This window comes from Emydura macquarii, unplaced genomic scaffold, assembly GCF_026122565.2.
Source record: "Emydura macquarii macquarii isolate MOO-44397 ecotype Brisbane River unplaced genomic scaffold, CSIRO-AGI_Emac_v2 contig_306, whole genome shotgun sequence".
Classification (NCBI taxonomy): Eukaryota; Metazoa; Chordata; order Testudines; family Chelidae; genus Emydura; species Emydura macquarii.
The window spans coordinates 6,517,978-6,540,989 of NW_027130443.1; the positions used below are offsets into that span (position 1 = coordinate 6,517,978).

Consider the following 23,012-nt stretch of genomic DNA (forward strand, 5'->3'; position numbering starts at 1 on the left):
ATCTGTGCACATGACCTGCTCTCTGCAGAAAAATCTACGCTGCCCTACAAGCAGTTATCTTTCCCCCTTCTAAACTGTTGCCTCCCCATCTCACTTCTCTACCCCTTCCCTCACACCGTGATCTGCTGTACTTTTTGTGTGTGGCTTTTATTTAATTTAGATTGCAAAACCCGTGGGGAAGAAATGTCATCCTTTTATTTGCCTGTAAAGTGCCGTGCCGATCTGCAAACACTAACGGTCTACACTGTCAACAATTCCATTTGTTTTTAATAAAAAAAATTAGCAATTCAATAAAAGTTCTCTGGCTGAGTGCCTGTATTTCTGATAGAAATGGGTCATAACCTCCAATTGGGCATAAGTATTAAAACCGGCAATGAAGGAAAAACACCTGCACCTCCGAGCAATTCTGAAATCTGGGGCCTGTTTTACACACACTGTTTGGTTTGCGTTAGCAAAAGACACTCAACAAGCTCTCATTCCAAGGGTGTAGTAATGGAGGAGCACATTTTCAGAACTGGAGGCAATTTAGGCACCTAAACTTAGCCTGCAGGTTCTTGAATATTGAATTAGCTGCTTAAATACAATTTTAGGTGCCTAATTTTAGGACACTCAGGTCTGAAAATATGGGACCAAGAACATTTAGAAAGAATTTAAAGTTAGACACCTGAGGTGAAATCCTGTCCCCAGTGTATTTTGCCATTGCCTTCAATCGGAGCAGAAGTTCACTCCTACATCCATATTTAGACTTCACTCCCCTGATGGTTAGAAATCTTCATCTAATTTCAAGTCTAAGCTTCCTGATGGCCAGTTTAAATTCATTAGTTCTTGTGTCCACTTTGGTGCTGAACATAAATGACTCCTTTCCCTCCCTGGAATTTAGCCCTCTGGTGTATTTATAGAGAGCAATCATCTCGCCCCTCAGCCTTCTTTTGGTTAGGCTAAACATGCCGAGCTCTTTGAGTCTCCTCTCATAAGACAGGTTTTCCATTCCTCGGATCATCCTAATAGCCCTTCTCTGCACCTGTTCCAGTTTGAATTCGTCTTTCTTAAACATGGGACACCAGAACTGCACACGGTATTCCAGATGAGGTCTAACCAACGCCTTTATTACGGTGCTAACACCTTCGTATCTACTGGAAATATCTCACCTGATGCATCCGAGGACCGCATTAGCTTTTTTCACAGCCACATCACAATGGCAGCTCATAATTATCCTGTGATCAACCAATACGCTCAGGTCCTTCTCTTCCTCTGTCACTTCCAACTGATGTGTCTCCAGCATATAGCAAAGTTCTTGTTATTAGTCCCTAAGTGCATGACCTTGCACTTTCCACTATTTAATTTCATCCTATTTCTATTACTCCAGTTTACAAGGTCATCCAGATCTTGTTGTATGATATCCCAGTCTTTCTCTGTATTAGCAATACTTCCCAACTTTGTGTCATCCGCAAACTTTATTAGCACATTCCTACTTTTTATGCCAAAGGTCAGTAATAAAAAGGTTAAATAAGATTGGTCCCAAGACCGATCCCTGAGGAACTCCACTAGTAACCTCCCTCCAGCCTGAGGGAGGCAATCAGATATGATGGTAAATACCAGGGATAGCAGCTCCTATGCTTTTCGGATAAGACCTAAAACCAAACTCTTGATCACTTGTGATCATTAAAGATCATCCTGTATTTTTCAAAAGAGCCGGGAGGGGGGGCGGGGGGGAGTCCCAGTGCTCCGATGAAACTGCAGGTCAGGTAGTTCCATCTGCCTACCTAACTCCACCTGTGCTTTCAGATGAGTGTGGTCTCCTTCACTATCTGTTAAAATGATGCTGTGCTCTGCACATCAGCTGTGGATAAAGTGAATTCTCGGTCTATCTAACATTTACTTGTAAAGTGCTTTGGGGAATGAAAGTAGATACATCTATACACTGTAAGCAATGGAAATTAATCATATTAAGACTCAGTAAAACAAACAAGATGGGAATAATAATACTTCACTATAACACAGGGGTATTGTGAGGATAAATATTTTCAAGATTGTGGAGTGCTTTGAGATCCACTGAGGAAAAGTGCTATATAAAAGCTTGGTATAATTATATCAAGCACGTGGAGGATTTTTGTTCCACTATCAGTCTTGAATCATTTCAAGTTAGATCAGAGTTGAGGGTCTGCAAACCTTCCTAGTCAGATAGTTTCCCTTTAATTTTAACACGTCCCCTCAATGCTCAGAGGGTCTAGTGGTACCGACTTTGCTTCGGTAGCTTTGAGTCTAAAATGCCAAATGGAAACCAAGCCGGAGGGGCAGGGGCAAAGGAGTGACGGAAACCCACACCCACTGCATGCCGCCTGGTAACAAGTGCCTCCTGCCTGGCTCGCATGAAAGGAGATTGGTGCCCCACCAATTAGTTGTGTGCGTTTGCACAGCTCACCTGCTGTTCTCTTCCACCTTGGCGATCTGCAGAGCTGGTGGGTTGGATTTCATTTCCTTTGTTTTATAAACAAAAGCTGCTGTCCTCAGCCAGCAAGGTTTTGGAAAAAGAAAAAGCATCAGAGAAGCCCAGCAGTGTTTCCAGCTCAGCTCTGACATTGTTCGGTGCTCTCTGTTTCAGGCAGGACCACAAGCCTTTCAGCTTGAAATATAAGATCTGGCGAAGCTCCGATCCAGGACGGTTTGCACCGTTCTGAAAGAACGGAGGGTTGCGGTGGGTGTCATTCAACAAGGCACATTAGTTAGGATTCATTAAGTTCAGAGAAGGTGGAAGTTCTAAGGGAGTTAGAGGGAGTAACCGTAGAGACCCTCATTCAATTCCCTGCTGTCTCACAGACTGCCTGCATGAACATGAGCCAGTCTCTGCCTCAGTTTCCCCTCTTCACAATGGGTGAAAAGCCCTTCTCTAGCTCACAGGAGTGCTATAACTGTTAGGATAAATACAGTGAAGCTTGTGAGGTGCTCAGTACTACATTAATGGGGGCCAGGTATCTGCCCACAAACAGAGCAAGGCAAATTCCCAAGAGTTTACAGGCCAAGTGGCAAGATACTCACAAAATTCATGGGATGTGCTCAGCAACGGGGCTGGGTGAACATTGCAAAGCAGCGGCTGGGAATGTTAGCCTGAACATTCAAACAAGTGCATGTTGCTTGCGCCCTGTTTGAATTTACTTTCCAGGGAAAGTGGATTCCAAGATTGCACCTGCAACTGTCAGCAGAGGCCACCTTTTTAAATGTGCATGTGTCACATGACACATCTGCCCAATCCCAGCTAAACACCCCATCTTGAATGTTGATTTGTGATCAATCCAGAGAGTAAAAAAGTCTCCAAAGAGACACTTGCTGCATAAATCTGCATAATGAATAAGCCGGAGGAAATTGCAATCTACTGGCAGATATTCCCTGAGCAGAGAGGCTAAATCCATCAAATAACATATTGGCTGCAGATTATTCATTCAGGTCCTGAGTTCAGCCAGTCCCATTTGCAAAAGGTTTTGAGGAGCTCTTTAAATATGCCTCCTACAGAGAGACAGCAGCTCCAAAGTTAAGGATCACTATATATACAAAATGTGAGTGCACGTGGAGCTCCTAAGAGATTCCTAAGAGTTAGGAATGGCCAGGATTAGCAAGAACCAGACACAGTGTGGGCAGATGCTGTGAAAGCTTCTCCCTCACCCTCATAGCTTTGCCAAGGAACTTCAGTCCTACACGTGTATTGCAACAAGCTTCTTGAAGGATCTTAGAGTGCTTTCCACAGATGGAAATTCCTCTGAAATTCAGCTGGCTCTGGGGTGGGATGCAGTAACTGGCATGGCAACACTGCCCCTGGGCTGGAAGTAAAGTGTGCTATCACACCCCGGTGGCAGTGCCAGAGGCACTTGGGTAGGTAGGACGTAATTTTCCAGACTAGAACTTGGCCAGGCACCAGGGGTAACACACGGTGGTGGGCCTGCATTTTCAAGAGCAGCTCATGATTCGGGGGCCCACCTTGAGACACCTTAAAGGAGCCTGATTTTCAGAGGGCAGGTGCTCTGCACTTCCTGAAAATCAGTCAGCTGGGTTTTCAAGTGGCAGCCTCCCTGCCGCATACTAACCACAGCCAGGTCTGCTTAACTTTCAGGGGAGGATTATAACCTAGCCAGAGAGGGCATTGCCAGCTGTTGAAGGGGACACCCTCTTCTGAGCACAGCCAGCCATGCAGAAGCTCACCAATCCGAGATGACAGCGAATGCCAGCTTTGCTAACGGAGCAAATTCCACCATTGCCCACAGCTGTTTTCTTCATGTCCCTCGTCTGGGGCCACGATACCGCATGAGGCTGTAACAACAATTTGCCCTCCTATCTCTAAGCATCTAAACATTAATTAAGCCTCTCAAAGCTCTCTGTGAAGGGGGTAAGAAGGATCATTATCCCCGTTGAGACAGAGGGGAAACTGAGGCACCGAGACGTGAAGTGACTTGCTCAAGGCCAGGGGTAGAAGCAGAAATAGGACCCAGGACTCCCCAAACACCGTCTGGTGTTTTAACCTGCAGGCCTCGCTCCCACAGGTGCATTGTGGCAGTTCTCACCTCTCCCACCCCTCTTGATGTTGATAAAAGGAATGCAGCCAAGGAAAAGCCTTTGCTACTTCCACTGAGGATCCTGCAGCTCTGCTTGCCCGGCCGTAACCAGGAGGGACGGTGCAACGGCCAAAGGGATGAGGGAAAGCGATGCAGGCAGGTGCCCTGCAGCTGTGGAACCCACACAATCCCGGAGCACTGTGGAGGGCTGAGGTGATGGGACCTGACATGGATCTTCCTGACATGCTGCTCTGGGAAGAAGAATCTGCTACTAGAATAGAAGCGTGGAAGGCTGTGGGAAGCTGGAGGCTGGCTGGGGAGGCATTGAGACAGGGGCTGTGCAGTGTCCTCTGCGTGAACTTCTGCTACTGTACTGGGACAGCGTGGCGGGTGCTGGGAGGTAGGAGAAGGTGCATGGGGATGATGGGGCGCACCCTCTTAGCAGCAGAGGCTGGGCGAGTCATGTCTTCTGCGGAGGCAGCATGGTAACCAATTGCCTTGGGACCCTGCACCTGGCACGCTATCTAATAATGGCACCAGCAGGGCGTGTGATGGGCAGCCTAGTGGCTGCAGGGGGTCGTGCACTCTGGGCAGGAACCTTTCAGAGCCTGCTTAATTAGAAGCTACGGGGGAGATGAGGAGGGGAGGGGTAACCCACAGATTGGGATGCATTATGGATCCCTCAGCTGCATCCAAGGTACAGAGGATGTGGGCCTGTGGCCGCACCAGCTTGGGAGATGAGCCATTAGCTCATGCGACAGTGGAGACTTTCTGCTCAAGGTGGTGGGTTCAAATCCAGTTGGTGGCTGTCGCCGGGGCAGAGAAGGGTTTGCCCTGCCCAGCTCTCAGACCCCCTCTTGTTGCGGTGTGGTCTGCTCCTGCTTGACCGTAAAAAGTGGGGAATCATCTGCCAGGGCAGGGTCTTAAACAGATTTTTGAAGACGTTTAAACAGACGTTTGAAGCCAAGCTGCCTATGAGCATTTCAGTTATTGGAGGGGAGGGGAAGGCGCTTTCTGTGGCACAGCTGTGCTGGCCTGATTTGCAGTCTGCTATGCAGTCAGGGCTCTGGGCAGAAATTGCACTCAGCGGCCTCCAGAAAACCTGTCCCACACAGCCCCCCTCTGTGGATTTGGAGAATAGTTTCTTTTCAGCAAGATTTTGCAAAAGGAAACTGACAATCTCTCATATCTGTCTCGCTCCGGTGTAACACAGCTGTCGCTGTAGCATTTACACAGCAGAGGTGGCAAGACCCGTGAAGGCCCCTCTCTATCCCCAGCCAGCGCAGGATTATTCTCTGCAGTCCGCTGTTAGCTGGCCCAGCCAATAGGGCTTCCCCCGCTTCCCTTGGAGATGCGCTATCTGCCCGCCTGATCGAGCTCGCCATTAGGAAATTGCTCCTGATGAACTTCAGCCGAGGTTTTTTTCCTTTGCTCAGTTGCGCCAGGTTCATGTGAAGTGCGCTGCCCTGTCCCATCTGTCGCTGTGCGGATCCCGACGGCATCCAGCCGAGAGGCATTGAATCCCTCCAGGCAGCTCCAAGCTCATTTTTAAATAGCAGCAGAGCAGCTTTTCAGGGAGCCTAGAATTCCAGGCACTGAGTTGACAAGGACGGCAAACGTTCAGTGTGCACCTGGTAAGCAGGAGCCGTCCCAGGTGCCTTCCATCTCCTGTGCCCAGGGAGGCACCAGGCTGCTGCCAGCGTGATTCATCTAATTAAGCAGCTTTTTCACCTCTGCAAGATTTGGGGAAGGCTCTGCAGGGACCTGAGCAGCTGGGACATTTGACCTTGATAAGGCCTGAAGGTTAAAGTCCTTCTGGTCATTAAAAAGCACCCCAAGGAAACCAACAGGTTGCTGTGCTAGGCAAAGTGTGTGTGTGTGTGTAGAGACGTTTGTATTTGTGGTTTCTCTAGAATTCTCCTGAGGGTGCGGGGAGGGAAGAGACGTAAGCATGAATGAAGGGTCAAAGATAGAAATAGGCCAAGGGGCCAGTTCAATTTTAAAGCTGAAATCTAGCTAACCTGGTCAGCCTGGTAAATATTTTAGCTGAAATTGACTACTGATAAGCCCTTTCACTGAGACCAAAGAGCATTAGCTTGCTAATTTTAGCACTAATGTGAGTATAAACAGTTGTGCAGCTATGAGCAGAGGGACAGCAGGAAAACAGTAGGTCTCTGCTCCAGCTAACAGCGTAGTGACAGGTTAAGCCATCAGAAGCAGATGGGAATAGCTGCTAAAGCAATCCACTAGAGAGAGACACGATCTGCCAGTGTGTTACACAGTCAGGTCAGAGAAGACCAGTAGAGACGGTCAGGAATTTTTGATTCAGCAAAGCCCAAACTTTTCACGGAAAAGGATCAGTTCTGATCCATTTCTAAACATTTTCAAAGCCTCGCCTTTTAATATTTTTTTAAATGAAAAATTCCAGTTGGAAATGACTTGCCATGTAGAAATTTAAGCTAATTAGAGCAAATAAAATAAAATAAAAATAAATAAAATGTCAGTTGAGATCAAAAGGACCATTTTTTAAATTTATTTAACAATTTATTTATTTTTTTAGGTTTTTGGCTTGTGAAAGCTTTGAGGAAAGCTATTTCCCATGCTGCTCGAGAGACAAGGGAGCTAGAGTGAAAATGCAGGAGTCAGGCAGTTACTGTAACCTACACCAGAGCACATGGCCCTCTGTCCCCATCTAGCGGTGGTCAGCTAGAGGTTAGACAGACGGTTAGAGGTTGATATGCCTTCTACAGCCTTGGCTAAAGGGGTGGCTTTTTTAACTCAGGCATTAGAAGCTTATGCTTTATGATTCAGAGGTCCTAGGTCCCATCCCAATGCTGACAACCCACCCAGGGCCCTGGAGTTTCACTTTCCCAAGAAGAGGACATCAACAGAAGAGTTAAAATACAGGAGCGGAGGAGGCATGGCCCATCCCCCTCAAATCACTCCAGGCCTGTGACCATGCTCACAGGTCTGCTCACAGGTCTGCAATGGGCAACTCTTGGAAGGTTCAGGCCAGCTGAGCTCTCAGCTGTTCAGAAGTTTCTTCATGCTCCATTGGTTTGATTGATCAAACGGGAGCTCTCTGGAGAACAGGCCCTCCCATGAAATTCCTGGTGTTTCCTGCTTCTGTTCAGATCGGAAATCCTGTGAGAACGGGGACTTCCTTCTACTCCTGGCTGCAGGCAACCAGCGCAGAGGCAGGAGGGAATAAAGCAGGGATGGGTGACCAGGTTCTGAGGGATGTCAAGGTGAGGAACACAGAAAGCAAAGGCATGCCAGTTACCAGATTCAGAGCCCTCTGTTCTCCTCGAGACTTTCCCAGCATTTCCCATTGCCCCCAGTGCTTTGCAAGCAAGCTGCTTCAGACCTGCGGTGGGCATGGACTTACCTGTGGGAGGGGGTCTAAAGTGCAACAGGCTCCGCTTCCACGCCAATCCCCTACCTACTCTTCCAGCAGGCTCCCCCTGGTGGTCATGGTTAAGATACCTCAGTCACCCCCCCGTACCCGCTTCAGAGCTTAGCGTGGGATATGCCGCTAGGTAATTTGGTTCACTTCTCACTGCCCTTTTAAATTCCTATCGATCGTCATCACGGAGAGTTCTCTGAAAACATCTGTGCCGCACCAGTCAAAAAAGCTAACAGAATGTCAGGAACCATTAGGAAAGGGATGGATAAGAAGTCAGAAAATACCATAATGCCCCTACATAAATCCACAGTACAGCCACACCTTGAATCCAAGGACCCATCAGATGGGGGGTGGCCTTTTCTCACTGCCGGCCTGGGCTGGGTTTGTCAGCAGCCCTGAAGAACCGCCACCAACCCTCCTGGCCTCAGCAGCTCCCAGCACATCTGGGCTCCCTGGCACCAGCTAAGCAGCTCTCACTTTCCAGCTGGGCGCACCCTTCGCTCTGGCTGACTGCGCGGGATCCCCTCCATGCTGCTCTGTGTGTGTGTGTGTGTTGGGGCGGGGGGGGGAGGGGTGTCTTGCTGGCCTGGTGGAGCAGGGGGGCCTGACAGCTGCGGGAGGTGCTGGGGAGACGGGAGTGACAGGCAGCGCCCCGGGCAGGTGGGTGTGCTGGACACCAAGTGGGTGAGGAGCTGTCGCTTCGGATCACAAACCGGCTGTGCAGAGGCAAGGTGTTTCCTGGGGTTGTGGGGGTGAGGCAGGCAAGTCTCCCCCCGCCCGCACCCTTCTGGCTGTCAGAGGAAATCGGTGCCGCTCCATCAGCGCTGCCAGAAAGGCTGAGATACAGAGGCTGCAGCTCCTGCCTGGCTCACTGGTCCCCAGGGGGGCCGGGATGAGGGAGCTGGGGAGAGAGCAGGGAGGAGCGGAGGTTAAGGAGTGCTGGAGCAGAGGCCACATTGCCGGGGTCTCTCTGATGAAGCATCGCTGTCTAAGGGGTGGCTCCCACGTGGCTGTCTGCTGCCAGGATCTAGGAACGCCCTGGGCTGGGGGAGAAAGATCAGGTACAGGTATGTCAAGAAACTCAGATGGTTGAGTGCGGGTGACAGCCCCGCAGACCTAGCCCCGGCAGCTCCCCCCAGTGCCCCGGCCCAGGGGAAAGGTGCTGCCTTGACCACCCCCTGCCTGTCTGGGCTCTCCAGGGATCTCTGTGCTTCCAATCAGCCAGCTCCAGCCGGGAATTGGCTTCTCCTGTAGCTTCCTCCGAGGTGTTTCTCCTAGGGACTCCTGCCCCTGCCCCTGCCCCTGCCCGCGCTGGGCTTCCAGAGAACTGCTCTGCCCTCATGGGAACCTTAACGGCAGATCGTGGCCACCCTCTCTGGGCTGACTTTATGTCACCGCCCAGATTCTAGGTGGCACCAGGGACCAAGACAGCCCCAGAGTAAGGCGGAGCAGCCCCTGGCTGCTCTAAGGTATGCCAGCCCATCCCAGGCTGCCTGTGGTGCAGCCCCAAATCCACACAGCACAGAGCGATATGGGCCTGCTCCCTCCCTTTCTCCCTCCATGCCCGCCCTGCCCCAGCATACCCCCTAGGCTGGGGCTAGTGAGGTGGGCAGCGTGTGTGGTGGGATTGGTCTAGTGACAGCCCTCTGCATTGCTGGAGTGGTGTAGAGGGGCCTGAGCTGCATATGGGGCTGGAACAGGGAACAGCATCTGCCCTGTTTTGCACCCACTCTGCACCAGTGCGCAAGGTGCAGGACAGCAGTGGCTTAGCCCCTGCTGTGCCACCTCCTCCCATGCAAACCCGGAGAGGAAGGCCTGTGCATCCAGTGTGTCCCAGAGATACACGCAGTGCTGCTGCCAAGGGAGGGAGAGACTGTTCATGTCCTTGAAACATCAGTAGCAACCAGAAAACTCCCATGGGAAAAGGATGCACGAGCCCAGGAGAAAGGAGAGTGCAGGCTGAGAGCGAGCCCAGGCGGGCACAGCCTGGCAGCCAGGCAGGGACTGGCCGAGCTGGCACGGGGCAGGGATCGGACCCCAGATGTGCTGCAGCTCTGTGTGTCGGGGCTCAACCCCCAAACTCACCACAAGTGCCTGTCGCTGCACAGACATGGAGGAGAGCGGGGCGCTGTGCTGAGAGTGGAGTGGGGGGCTGAGAGGAGGAGTAGGCAGTGGAGGGGAAGGGAGCAGGATAGAGGAGGAAGGGGGGATGCTTTGGAGGGCAGAGAGGAGGAGGGGCAGCAGGAGAGAGGCAGAGAAGAGATGGGAAGGGGCCGCAAGCAGTGGGGGAGGAAGGGGGAGGAGGAGGATGTGGGGCTGGAGGCAGAGCCTTAGAATGCAGAAGAGGGGCTGGAGCAGCCACGGTTGGGGTGAGCTGCCCAGATTGTCAGTGCAGGAGACAGAACAAGAGAAGCAGAGACCCCCCCCCACCCCTCCCTGAGCTGGTGCCAGCACTGAGACCCCGAGCCCTGCCAGCACCCATGGGGAGGGGCCAGCTTGCGAGGTTGGGACTGACATGGTCCCACGTCTCAGAAGCGTGGGGCTCCCGGCTGGGTGGGTCAGAGGGGGGGGACCCTTTGGGCCCAGAGAGCCCCTTCAGGGGTGCAAGAAACACAACAGCTGGGACGAAGCCAGCCCGTCTCAGTGGGTGTGTGGTATGGACAGGCGGGGTGTACAAGGGTGTGTGCCTAGCATGTGAATGTGCGCGCATCACTGTGTGTGTGGATGGGGCCATTGGTGGGAGTGGCTGTGCGTGGGGCAGAGGTGCGTGCCTGCCTGCCTGCCTGGGGGGTGCACGCAGAGGGGGACGAGGATGCACGTGCACGGAGGGGCGTGGGTCAGGAGCTCAGAGACGGAGCAGGCCGGGAAGAGGATGAGCTCAGGTCTGGAAGGTAAAAGCAGCGTTTGGTGTCTGCGTGCAGGGTTTGTGGTGCGTGGCGTGGCGGAGGATTCCTGGAGGTGGGACCCAGGTGCGGGGTTGGGGGGGGGGGCGGTATCATTAGTAATTGATTTAGCCGGCAGGCGCAGCCCTGGAAAGAGCTTGTTTCAAAACAATATTTTTTAATTCCATTGCGTGGGTGGATGTGTTGCTTGTGAAAGTGAGAGACGAAGAACGCTGGCCTGGAGCCAGGCTCCGCGTGGGCTGCAGCGTTCACACTCTCTCCCTGTGTGGTGAATACGCCTCCGTCCTGACACTGGGCACCCCACACACAGAACTGCTGGTGCCCCATAATCCTGACCCACAGCTTCTTTACATGGCAGCAGCAAACTGAAGGGAGGGAGCATCTTCTGCCCATCAGCCTGCCCCAGGAGCCACCCCCCCATTCACCCAGGGCAGAGCTCTCACCTCCTAATGTAGTATGTGAGAGGGGGTGCAGACCATTGCTCACACGCTGAATTATCCATCCAGCGTTAATACAGGCTCAGCTCTTGAATCCTCCTCCTGTCCCATCTCCGAGAGCGCACGAGAGCCCATGGAGATCAGTGCTGGATGCTTTGGGCATGGTTACAGGCACGTCCCTCATACTGAACACAGCCCCCCTGTCTGCTAGGCAGGGAGCCAGGCGGGTGATACTAAGGATCAGATGAAGCGTGGATGAAGATCCTGCAGGGCTGGCTGGGAGATAGGGAATCTGAGATCCATCCCCAGCTCTGCCACTGATTCGCTGTGTGACCTTGAGCAAGTCACTTCACCTCTCTCTCTCGCTCAGGCTGTGGGAGGCAGACCTATCCTTGCTTACAGACAGCCCCCCAACCTGAAGCAAATACTCATCAGCAACCATACACCCTACAAGAAGGCCAGTCCAGGAACCTATCCCTCCAACAAACCCCATTGCCAGCTCTGCCCACACATTGACTCTAGTGACAGCATCACTGGTCCTAACCACATCACTCACACCATACGGGGCTCATTCACCTGCACATCCACTAATGTAATATATGCCATCATGTGCCAGCAATGCCCCTCTGCCATGTACATTGAACAAACTGGACTGTCACTATGCAAAAGGATAAATGGACACCAATCAGACAGAAAAAATAACAACATCCATAAACCAGTCAGAGAACACTTCAACCTCCCAGGACACTGTCTCTGAGCTTAGAGTTGCTATACTTCTACAAAAATAACTTCAAAAAACAGACTTCAAAGAGAAACTGCTGAGCTTGAAATCATCTGCAAACTTGACACAATCAAACTGGGTCTGAATGGGGATTTGGAATGGTTCTCTCATTACAAGAAGTAATTACCTCTGATCACCCATTTCCACCTCCTACTCAACGGTTGTAATTAGGCCTCAAGTACCCTGCCTTCATCCACCTCCCCCATTGTTGTCACTTCCCTGGGATATGTATATGTTGCCTCCTATGTATGTTGCCCCCAGTATGATTTCTATTACTTCCATCTGATGAAGTAGGTCGGAGCCCACGAAAGCTCACGCCTGCTGAAATTAAAGTTGTTAGTCTGTAAAGTGCTACAGAACTCTCGTTGTTTTTGCTGTGTACAGACTAACACGGCGACCCCTCTGGAACTTATCTGCCTCAGTTTCCTTATCTGTAAAGCGAGGTTGAGCATACTGAGCTACCTCCCAGGGTGGTGGGTGACAATTGACCTCAGTGTGTGTGCAGCTGTCTTAGGACTCCAGAAAAGGCTGCCATTATCCAGGCCAACTCACATGGCATCTTTCTCTTGAAGATACGCCAATCTGTGTGTTCATTTTTTGGCATGTACCAGTGCTACCTGAAAAATCACAGTTCCTGTAAAAAGTGAAACCTGAGATCCTCTAGGCAAGCAGCCCTGGCTCTTGGGAACTGCAGAATCCATAAGGCAACCCAAGGCAGCATAAGAGAAACCGACTGAGTTCACATACTGCCCTTCTCTGCTATCTCCTGAGATATAGTGCGTCGAAACCTGGCTTGGATTAAACGCCTCCCTCTGATTTTGATGGAGTAAAACACACGGGGCTGAATCCTGCCCTCACTTACACCTCAGTGATGACAGCTGCATGGGTGCAGATGTATGGTTGTACTGGGTGCATAGGTGCAGTTGCACAGGCTGCACACGACAATGCACCCCTGCAATTGCATGGGTGCAGTGGCACGACGTGTCCAACTTGCAGGGGTTGCACAGGGCAGTTCAGTGGGGGCAGAGCTTGGTTCCGTAGCTGTGGAGGTCAGGCTCATTCTCAGCAATATGGCCCTGCTCCTTCTCCCACCAAAGTCAATGGCAAATTCACTAGGAACCGTTGGTGCCTTAATCCGCCACTGCTCTGTGTGCTGGGCACCTCGTCCTGCTCTGTTCAGCGGGGCCCAGCCTTGCGTGCATCTCTCTCACTTCCACCAACAGGTGCTTCAAGACACTACAGAAACTAGGCCAGTCAAAAACAGGCCCGGGGGGGGACGAGCCTCCCCTGCTGTAACCAGAGTCTCACCATCAGCGCTGTTCCTCTCTGCCTCGCAGCTCAAGCGACACTTCTGCTTCCCCCACAGCCGCCCCTCCTCCCCCCAGCTAAATGCTAGCTTTAGTCTCGCCGTCTTTGCCTCCCGTATAACTAGCAGGCAGCGCAAGACTCTGTGCGGAAGGCCTATGCCAAGTGACAGCCGCCCTGCTCACACCGCTGAGCCCGCCTCATTGGGGGAGTGATAATTAGAGCTCCAGGCAAACGGAGCCTATTGTCGGCTGTCGCGTTTTCCTGAACCGTCTTATCTGCTAGTGTCTTCTAAGTAGGTTAGTAAAGGTTGGCAGAATCCTCCTCTGGGCAGCCTGGTACCAGGCTCACAAGCCTGTTTAGGGGAGAACAAAGGAAAAGAACAATTTTTGGGGGCCCAGAAATTTGTGCAGAGAGGTCTACTAGCAAATACTATAGTGATGGGGAGCTGTGGTTGGGGGGGGTGGGGGGGAGGGGGCAGCCTGCAAATGCATGGAGAAGCTAGATGGCAGATAGCCTAGCTAAGGCAGGGATAGACAGATCAGGAGGTGATAGACAGGCAGACAAAAGGGGGCTTTGCACAGCCAATAAGAAACATGCAGTGTGATGAGAGGTATGCCCTGGGGCCCAGCCAGCAGTGCCATCTGACCATGTGCCAATCCTGTGAGGGTTATAAGGGAACGTGTGTCAAGGAGAGCAGGTGTGTTAACTCCCTGCTCCACTGCTTGTGATCGAGAAGCTGCCCAGACCAGATCCTGAGCGAGTGGAGTGGGGTGACGAATGACAGCCCAGGCAAAGCATGCAGAAGGAACCCCACCCACAGCTCCCTGGTGGGCAGAGGAAGGTACCTCTGAGGCGTCACACTCAGCTTCTAGAGGGCTGGGCTGTGCCATGGACTGGGCTTTCCCAGGTTTGGTTCTAACCAACGCACCCAAGATCTCGGGAACTTGCTCGAGTCTCATGAGACATGGGGAGCAAACTGCATGTGACGAGACATGGTTTTGGTGCTGTCAGACCCACCGGTTCATCCCACCAGCCTAAAGGAGACATATATCCCGTCCTGCCCCTCCAACTCCTAGTACAGCGATTAGTGTGTCTTGAGCCTTAGCCCTGTGTGGCCAGACGACCCACGTACACCGCTGTGCTCCATCCCTTTGCATGGTGGCGCTCTCGGAGAGGCTGAATGAGTTAATCCCAGTCCAACCACCTCCTTTGCTGAAAACATCTCAGCAGCAAACGAGCCAGCGAGCAAGAGAGGCAGCAAATATCCCTAGTGCTGGGGTTGTTAAAGCAAACACACCAGGGAGCATTAGCTCATTGTTCTCCTCGCCTGACAAAAAACTACTTAAGCTTTATTAAACTTTGGGAGTAATGCTGATCCCTCACGTTGCTGCCATCATTAGTTCTTTGCAATGGTTTCTATAATTAAAAGCCCCCTTGTGTCTTGTCTTTCTAATATGATTTATCCGAGAGGGAGCACTCCTGCGCAGCTGATGGATCGCTATGGGTAGGACATTTGCCTCCTGGCTGCAGAGCATTGAGGGAGACGTATGGATTACTGCCTTTATTCTCCTGGCCATCCCACTACCTTGCAACTTCCAGCCGACGGACTCAGACAACAGCCAGAGAAATAGGATTGTCTGGTTCCACAGAAGCCAGGCCCCTAATCTGAACGACAGGGGAACCTCAAAGAATTCAGAGAGCCAGGAAGTGTTGAAGCTTTTTGGAAGGTTGCGTGGCGTGTCTGGGCATAAGCGACAGAAGACAGAGTGGCTTAGGAGTGAGCCGCAACGAGAAGAGAAGGGGCCGCCTGCACTTTTCTGACCATCAGGCCAGGTCGGGTTTGAGCTGGAGGAGAAGCGGCAGCCCAGCCGTAGGAGAAGTGCTCTGGGATGCATCTCCAGGCAGAGGCTGGCGTGACAGCAGGCAAAGGAACTGCCTTTTGCAGCCCTTGTTGCCTTTTTCAGGCTCACCCTGAAAGCCTTCTCCTTGTAGGCCCTGCTCACAGGCCACCTGGAGCTCGTGTGGGCCAGGGGTCGAATGGTATTTGCAGTCCAAGTCAGATCCCTGGGGACATAAAGAGCTTTCGAAATCCCAGGCTGTCGTGGGCATGGGGAAGATTGTCTTTTCTTAGAATCATAGAAGATTAGGGTTGGCAGGGACCTCAGGAGGTCATCTAGTCCAACCCCCTGCTCAAAGCAGGACTAACCTCAGCTAAATCATGCCAGCCAGGGCTTTGTCAAGCCACAGCTTAAAAACCTCTAAAGATGGAGATTCCACCACCTCCCTAGGTAACCCATTCCAGGGCTTCACCAGCCTCCTAGGGAAAAACTTTTTCCCAATATCCAACCTAGACCTCCCGCACTGCAACTTGAGACCATTGCTCCTTGTTCTGTCATCTGCCACCACTGAGAACAGCCTAGCTTCATCCTCCCTGGAACCCCCTTTCAGGTAGTTAAAGGCTGCTATCAAATCCCTCCTCATTCTTCTCCTTTGCAGACTTTTTCTTTTTCTTCCACCATAGCATCCACAAAGTCTCTCCCAGAGCCACTAGTTTGGGTGGTGGGAGATCCAGGCAACCTTTGCCCCTGAGAAGGTTGCTGGGCCCACCGCTAGTGCAGTGTGTAGATATTTCCCTCGGGAAGGGCAGGATATCAGCTGCTCTCAATTCAAGTCAGGTCCTTACTCAAGAAACCATCTCTCGACATGGACGATCCCTTAGACTCGTACCCTGCCTCTGACCTGCCCCGTTTGGGGGCTCGGTGACCGAGAAGGTGGCAGTGCAGAACCTCTTGTGATCCTTGGGTTTCTTTGGTCTCTATCAGTTCGGTTTCAGGCCCGGCAGGGTACTGGGAGTGAGCTGGTCTTCTCTCTCTGCCTATGGACACAGATCAGTTGTGCTTGCTGATTCTTTAAGGTCTTCTCAGCAGCCTTTGCCCAGGTGGTATAGTTGAGTCACAGGCAGATGGTGGACAGAGTTGTCCGTAGGCAATACCATCGTGTATAGCACAGGGGGTCTGATTGCTCCAGTGGGGCATCTTGGTCTCTGCTCCCATGAAAGTCAATGGGAGTTTGGCCGTCAATCTCAGCAGGAGCCAGTCCAGCTCTGCAGAGGTAGCCAAACTCTGCATGTGCAGACCTATGGCTTCTGACAAGGGCTGCTCTGGCCCCTATCAAGATGTGCCCAGCACCTGAAGCAGAGGGAGCCGTGACCTGAAGGTTTGCGATATGGACCCATGGGGGAGTTCAAATACAATGGTCACTGGGTGGGTCTCAGCCCACCATGGCTCAGGCTTTGCAAACACCGAACCCAGCCAATTGGATTTTGTAAAACAGAGCCGGTTCCCATCTCCACGGCTTCACAGATGATCAGCGAAACCCTTAAGGGGCTCGAGGTGCCTGACCCTGACTCTCCTGTGCGTGCAGAAGTTCCTCAGCAAGCAAAGGGAGTTGGAGACAGAGGCCTTCAATCTGCAGTGCCCTCTGCTCAGCAGCTGGCCCGGGATTCTAGCACACAGCATCAGGCCCTGCCCTTCTGGGTGCAGGGCTGATTGGAGCGGACATTGCTCATACACCAGGATCTTCAAAGGTGCATTGCACCAGGAATCTCAGTCCCGTGGAGAGGCTGCCAAGATAAAGTTACCAAGCGGCTGCGCCATGTGTTCTCCGTCTGTCTCTCGCCTGCGTGAGTTGTCTCCCATAATGGGGGAAATATGGGGAGTGCCCCGGAGTGTAAGGAATTCCCCTTATCTTTTCGGTCTCACTCCTGGACTTAATTCATGGGCCAGTCAGAGCAATGTGGAAACACAGCCATTCACTGCACACTTATCACCTCAGATGTGTCTTGTGCAGCCAGAGCATCGCTGGCTGCTGCCGTGCCAGAGCTCATGTGTTAGAGAGGGGGGGGTCTGGTCAGAAGGCACAAGGGAAGTGTTCATGGCAACTCAGCAGGGAGATCTGAGGATGGAGCTTACACTCCAGACTTGTGGTATGGGGGCACTACAATGCCAGACATCAGCTTTCAGAGGCGCTGTCTGCGATGGTTAACGGTCCCCTGACACTGTTTTCAAGAGTCCAAGTACAACCCTGATTGTACTTTTTTCCTAAAGAATCTAGGGCTCTGGACAGATTCCAAATTGGGTAAATCATTACATCATTACTTACTAAAACTTCCATTCTAATTCGCTTCTTGTTCTAGAATCTTGCCTAGTGTTGTTCTGAGTTGTTAAACAACAGCCGCATTCCACCCCAGAGGTGGCTGCATTTCCTCGCTAGGCAAAGTGGCTTTGGTACACATAATTTATGAAGCCTGTTGCTGAGTCACCTCAGAGAGGAAGCACCCATCACTCCCAGGTGGGACTGCAACATTCTGTGCTTCAACAACTCAGGGGAGAAAAGAGTCATTAAAGGGGGATGAGAAGTGTGTATGGCTGGGAGGTCACCGTGTATCTGTTACACAATCAGCAGAGTCTTTTGTGGGGAGACCTTGGCACCCAGGAATGGGCAGGTTAGATTATTTTATAATTATCTATTATGGGTTTTCTTGTAATTTTTCATGGTGCATCTGGTGGTGACCATTCTCAGAGACCCACTAATCTGTTAGCAGACCAGAGAGACTTCTGTGGCAAGCCCTGTATGTTTATGATCTCTATACATCCCCTCTCCCACACCACCCCTTCACACCGCACCAGTCCCTGAACCCTGCAGTATGGCCAGGAGCCTTTGAACCATCAGCATGGGCCCTTCCGGAGGAAGCTTGACTAGACATGAGCGAATAATGGATTTTTTTCAGTTCACTGGCAAGTCCAAAAAATTGAAAAAAAATGTGTTTCGGTTGACATGAAAACAATATTTAAAAAAATCTTTAGTGAATCAGAAAGTTAAAAAAATTAGTTGCCGGTTGAACAAAATGTTTCTTTTCAATTTTGACCATTATAAGACGTTTTTTATCTTTTAAAAATAAAATTAGAGGAAGGTTTGAAACCCAAAATCATTTCGAACTGAAAAAAACAAATCAAAACATTTTGATGTTTTCAGAATTTTTTTGTTTTTTTGTTTTTAAACTGAAACAATTGGTGAAAGGGACGTGAGCTGGTGAAATGTTTTGGTGAAGCCCAATCTGCATTTTTTGCCAAAAATAAGTTTAGTATGAAAAATTTCTCCTCGCTCTAATCCCGACTGGGTCTCAACAGGATCAGCTGTCTCAATTTTCTCCTGCAAAAGAAAACAGCACTAGAGGTCTTGAATGCTGCATTCAAGGGACAGCGAGTCATCTGGGACAAAAGAGGAGCAGAGCATGAATTCCATTGCAGGGGAGGATTGCTAGCCTGCAACCTGCTTCTGCTTTTAGATCATAGATGGGCAGGCACCATGCCCAGCTCCTTCCCATGGGAGGGCCGAGGCAGCCCTGGAATGCTCCAGAAAGGGGATGCCTGCCAATGGCATGTCAGGGACGATTTGCTCAGTGAAGGAGATGAACTCAGGGGGCAGGTGGAGGAGCGCAGGCTGAGATCACAGCAAGAGTGGCTCAGGGAAGGGAAAGGTGGAGAAGGTACCAGGCAGGGGAGGAGCCCAGGTTGCAGACACTGTATTTAAAAAAATAAGGGATGGTTTTCTCAGCACCCCCACCCACCCCTTCTCCTGACATTAGCAATCATAATTATTAAGAAGAAAAAGCAGACTCACCTACATTCACCAGGCGTATTTCTTGCTGCTTTTTGCAGCGCTCAGCAATTCCCAATCTTGCTGTACAGAGATGAAGAAATAAAAGATTGTTGGCAACGCTACGACACAGGCATCCATCCACTTGATCTTGTGGTGGCAAAAATGCTTACACCAGTGTTGTTTCAGGGCAGCTCACTGGATCCTTGGTCTCTTCTCTGGGCCTGCGGGAGCTTGGTACTGGCTCCTGGACGGAGGTTAGTGTTTGCGGTAGCTGGGCTTTGGTTTGATTCTGGAACTGCTTGTTAAATGGTTGATTTTGTAATGGTGAGTGAGAACCATAGTCATTCTCCTGTAGCTCAGAACCTGTAACCCACCCACCTACCTCCTTGGTTCCTCATCTGGTACCTAGCCACTGGGCCATGACGTACCCTGCACTAGCACATTGCACTAGCACATTGCACCCTGCACTAGCACAGCTGGGGCTGTTTAGTCAATGTAGAGAGCACCCTGCTGCTCTTAGCCAATCAGCTCCCCACGCTAGTTGCAGGGAACATGCCCTGCTCACAGGGACGGCTGCCCTGTGGCCCTGCCCTCTTGGCACATGGGGCACTGCAGATGTTCCCTGCCTCTCACTTGCCTCCTCCAAGCAGGTCCCCTCAGCCTTCCCCACCCAGGTCGTTGTTGGTGCCATAGCTGAGTCTTGTGGCCAAGTCACTAAAACTTAACCCCTTCCAGGGTCACAAAGGGCCAAACAAAAAGATTCTTTCACCCCACTTGAATTCCTCTTCAGCTCAACCTCTGAGCTCAGTTCCCAGTCCCATCTAGGCAACCTTTAGGTGGCTGCTCTGAACCAGACCCCCTTACTTCTCTGGGACCCAGCTCACTCTCTGTGGTTCCTCTGCTTAGCACAGTTTCTGCCCTTTTATGCGGGCCAGGTGTTTATCACCTGACCCCAATTAATCCTGCCCCTGAGGCTGGGAGGCCGCTAATTATGGCACAGGTGGGGCTCTCCCCATTTCTCCTTAACCCTTCAAAGGGCCAGGCTGTAAGTCACTGCCTCGTGACCCACTGGCCCTGACGTGTGGCCCGTGTGGGGCTGGAAATGGACACTCACCCAGCTTATTGACTAATGGTCACATCAGCAGGTCCCAGCGGGGCCGGGGAAGCAGGAATCAGATGAAGCCCATTTCAGTGTGTGATGTAACCAGAGACTTCATGAATACAGCACAAAAGAGCCGTGGTCCCTATGAGGGGTGACATGCTTCCCTGAGGCTCTCATCCTCGGGGCTGGGGGACTGAATGAGTGGAAGGCAAGAGCGGCCTTTCACTTGTGACAGTGAAAGGCCTTTTCCCTGCCCGTAGGACAATTATCCAGCATGCTGTACAGTGAGCTGGCGTTCGAGGTTATCGGCCCAGTGGATCTCCCCACCGAATTTCACGAGGTGGCTGCATTTTCATACCCACCCGCTTGTTTTTATCGTTTTTCTCTCTGTTTCTGGAATTTGCCACTAAAAGCTGTTCGCACCAAAGGTGCCTGAATCGGGCAGTGGCCCTGGTGAGCTGGGGAAGGGGCTGAGCTTGGGGAAGGCACAATCTGATGTGAGTAATGGACCGAGTGGGCGGGGATCCCACCTGCCAAACGGTGCTGCCAGGAGTACTGCTCCAGGGCAGGGTGGGCATGGGGGAAACTGATGGACTAGAAGGCCTGGTTAGCAGATGATGATTCTCAGGAGAACAGGGCTTAACCTCAGCCCTCCCTATTGCCGCCCATATTTCTAAGCTAATATCTTGCTGTGTCTTAAATAAAATGTGAGTCTGGGCGAACGCGTGGGTGAGGCTAATGGGTCCTGAAAATGACTCTCCGTCACTGGGTGAGTCATACACATAACGTATGTACATGTTAATGCCCGAAGTAGCATGCACGCTACCCTGCCTTCGTTTCTCAAAGGATACACCAGGGTTTAATTAGAGACACAGAGTTACTAATGGAGTTCTCACCAGGGCTTAATCTAGTGGTTAAAACAAGGGCCAGGACTCCTGGATCCTATTCCCATTTCAGTCATTTTGCTCACTGTGACGCCTCAGTTCCCCCACCTGTGAAATGGATAGAATACTCCTTACCTAGGTCCTAGGAGGGTTGGGGGGATCAGCGAATATTTGTCAAGTGTAAGCTCTTTGGATGAAAGTGGAAAGTATTATCCTTATGCGGAGCATAAACCTTGCCTCTGCTGTGTGTCACTCCAATGGGACGGTCAAAATAACCCACCTCTGCTCTGCCCCGCCCCTCTTACAGTACTATTTCAGTACTGCCCAGTCAGGAACCAGGCCCCCGCCTGCGGTAGGTGCTGTACAAACACTGAGCAAAAAGATGGTCCCTGCCCCAAGGAGATTATAATCTAATAATTTGTGGTGGCTTTTAAGGGTCATTCCTTAAGGACCTGGAGAAAGAATCTTATTGGGGAAATGGATCCTGCTGGCATGGATATTGCTGTGGCTGGGGATGAGCAGAGAGGTTTATGTTGCACGAAGATGAAAAAAAAAATGAACCAAAACCCATATCTGGGGATTTCCACGACCGTGTGTTCGGTGCCTTCTACCCAATCCCACAAAACAACGTGCAGCTCAGCAGAAACGCCAGCTCCCCTCAGGCGAGCCCAGATTGAGACGCACAGCTCTCCGTTGGCAGGCAGCATGCCCGTTGCTCACAGCTGGGAAGCCCCCAGTGAGACCGAGTCGATCAGATACGCATGGCCGACCTTAACCTGTGACCCTGGGCAAGGTGGCGACGCTGCAGGGAGATGAAACCACGGCTGTGGGGAGTTACCCCTTCTCCAAGGTGGGCGCTCAGTGCCCCAGAGGACAGGTTTGGTAGCCTTGGGCCCTGGCCGCTCCTTGCCAAGAGCAGGGTTCAAATCCTGCTTGTCACAAGTGATGATGAGTGGGGGGAGGGAATCATCCCTGAGCCCACCTGCCCTCATCAGAAACCCACCTGCTCTCTACTTGGCAGGGGGCGTAGTTAGTGGGGAGAAATAGGTCAGGATTGAGGGTCATCAACAAGATTGGCTGAAAGGGGCTTGGGGAGGATTTGATGTTACCCAGGTGGGTCTGTCTGTCTGTCAGTCACTGGCAGGAGGGGCCATACTACACACAACCACGCAGCTGGGACATTGCATGGCCCCCTGCACGCCATGGCCTGGCGGTGCCTGGAGCACCCGGCCAGGGGGGATCAGCGTGAAAGACTGTGTTTCATTGGGAAGCAGGGGGCTGCTCCCTGGGAGATGTAATTTCCACTTTACCCCCGCCACCCTGCTGATCGGGGCCTGGTTACCAGTGATTCTCCTGCCCGCTGAGTGCAGCTGGCGTAGCCGTGTCATTGCCTCCTTAGGTTCCTGAATAGCAGCATCCTCCCATCCCCGAGGGGACAGGGCTGTTAATGAAGGGCATCCTGGGTGGGGTCCCGTTTCCCTCTGTTTCTAGGACGTGAGCCATGGGGCTGCGCCGTGCATTGCCAGCCCCGCACGTGCTCCCAATGACAGGCCCAAGGTAACCATCAGCGGCTCTTAATTGGATTTGCCGACACTAATTGCTATCGTTTTTGCCTCAGTTAAACCATTTGTTTCCCATTTAGCTCCCTCTCCGCCGTGCTAACGAGGAGCCATTTGTGGGCCTGTCTCCCTGTGACAGCGCAGCCTCCTCACAGCGTCCCGCTGGGGGGGCCTGACCACCCCACGAGAGAACGCGTCCCCCCAGCCCTCTCCATCTTCACCCACCCCACTGGCCTCCCTCTCTCCGGTGGGGTGCTCTGCATCTCCCGCAGGGGGAGGAGAGCCCTCTGGCTGCGCTGCCCCGCCTCCCAAACAAAAAGTCCTGGGGGTGTGAGGGGGGCAGAGGGCCACTTCTCAAGCATAGGGCTATGGCTGTGAGGGGGTGCAGCACCCTCTGAGCCAAGGGCTTGGCAGACCACCCTCCCCGCTC

General features: G+C 51.9%; 1 long non-coding RNA gene across 1 annotated transcript; it reads right to left on the reverse strand.

Moving 5' to 3' along the window:
* Positions 1 to 8,293: 8,293 nt before the first annotated feature.
* LOC137157163 (uncharacterized) lies at positions 8,294 to 19,927 on the reverse strand. The gene is made up of 3 exons (XR_010921012.1): positions 19,807 to 19,927; positions 19,059 to 19,332; positions 8,294 to 8,990 (listed from the first exon to the last, which is right to left on the reverse strand). It is a non-coding gene; the product is annotated as an uncharacterized lncRNA (long non-coding RNA).
* Between the last annotated feature and the right edge of the window lie 3,085 nt (positions 19,928 to 23,012).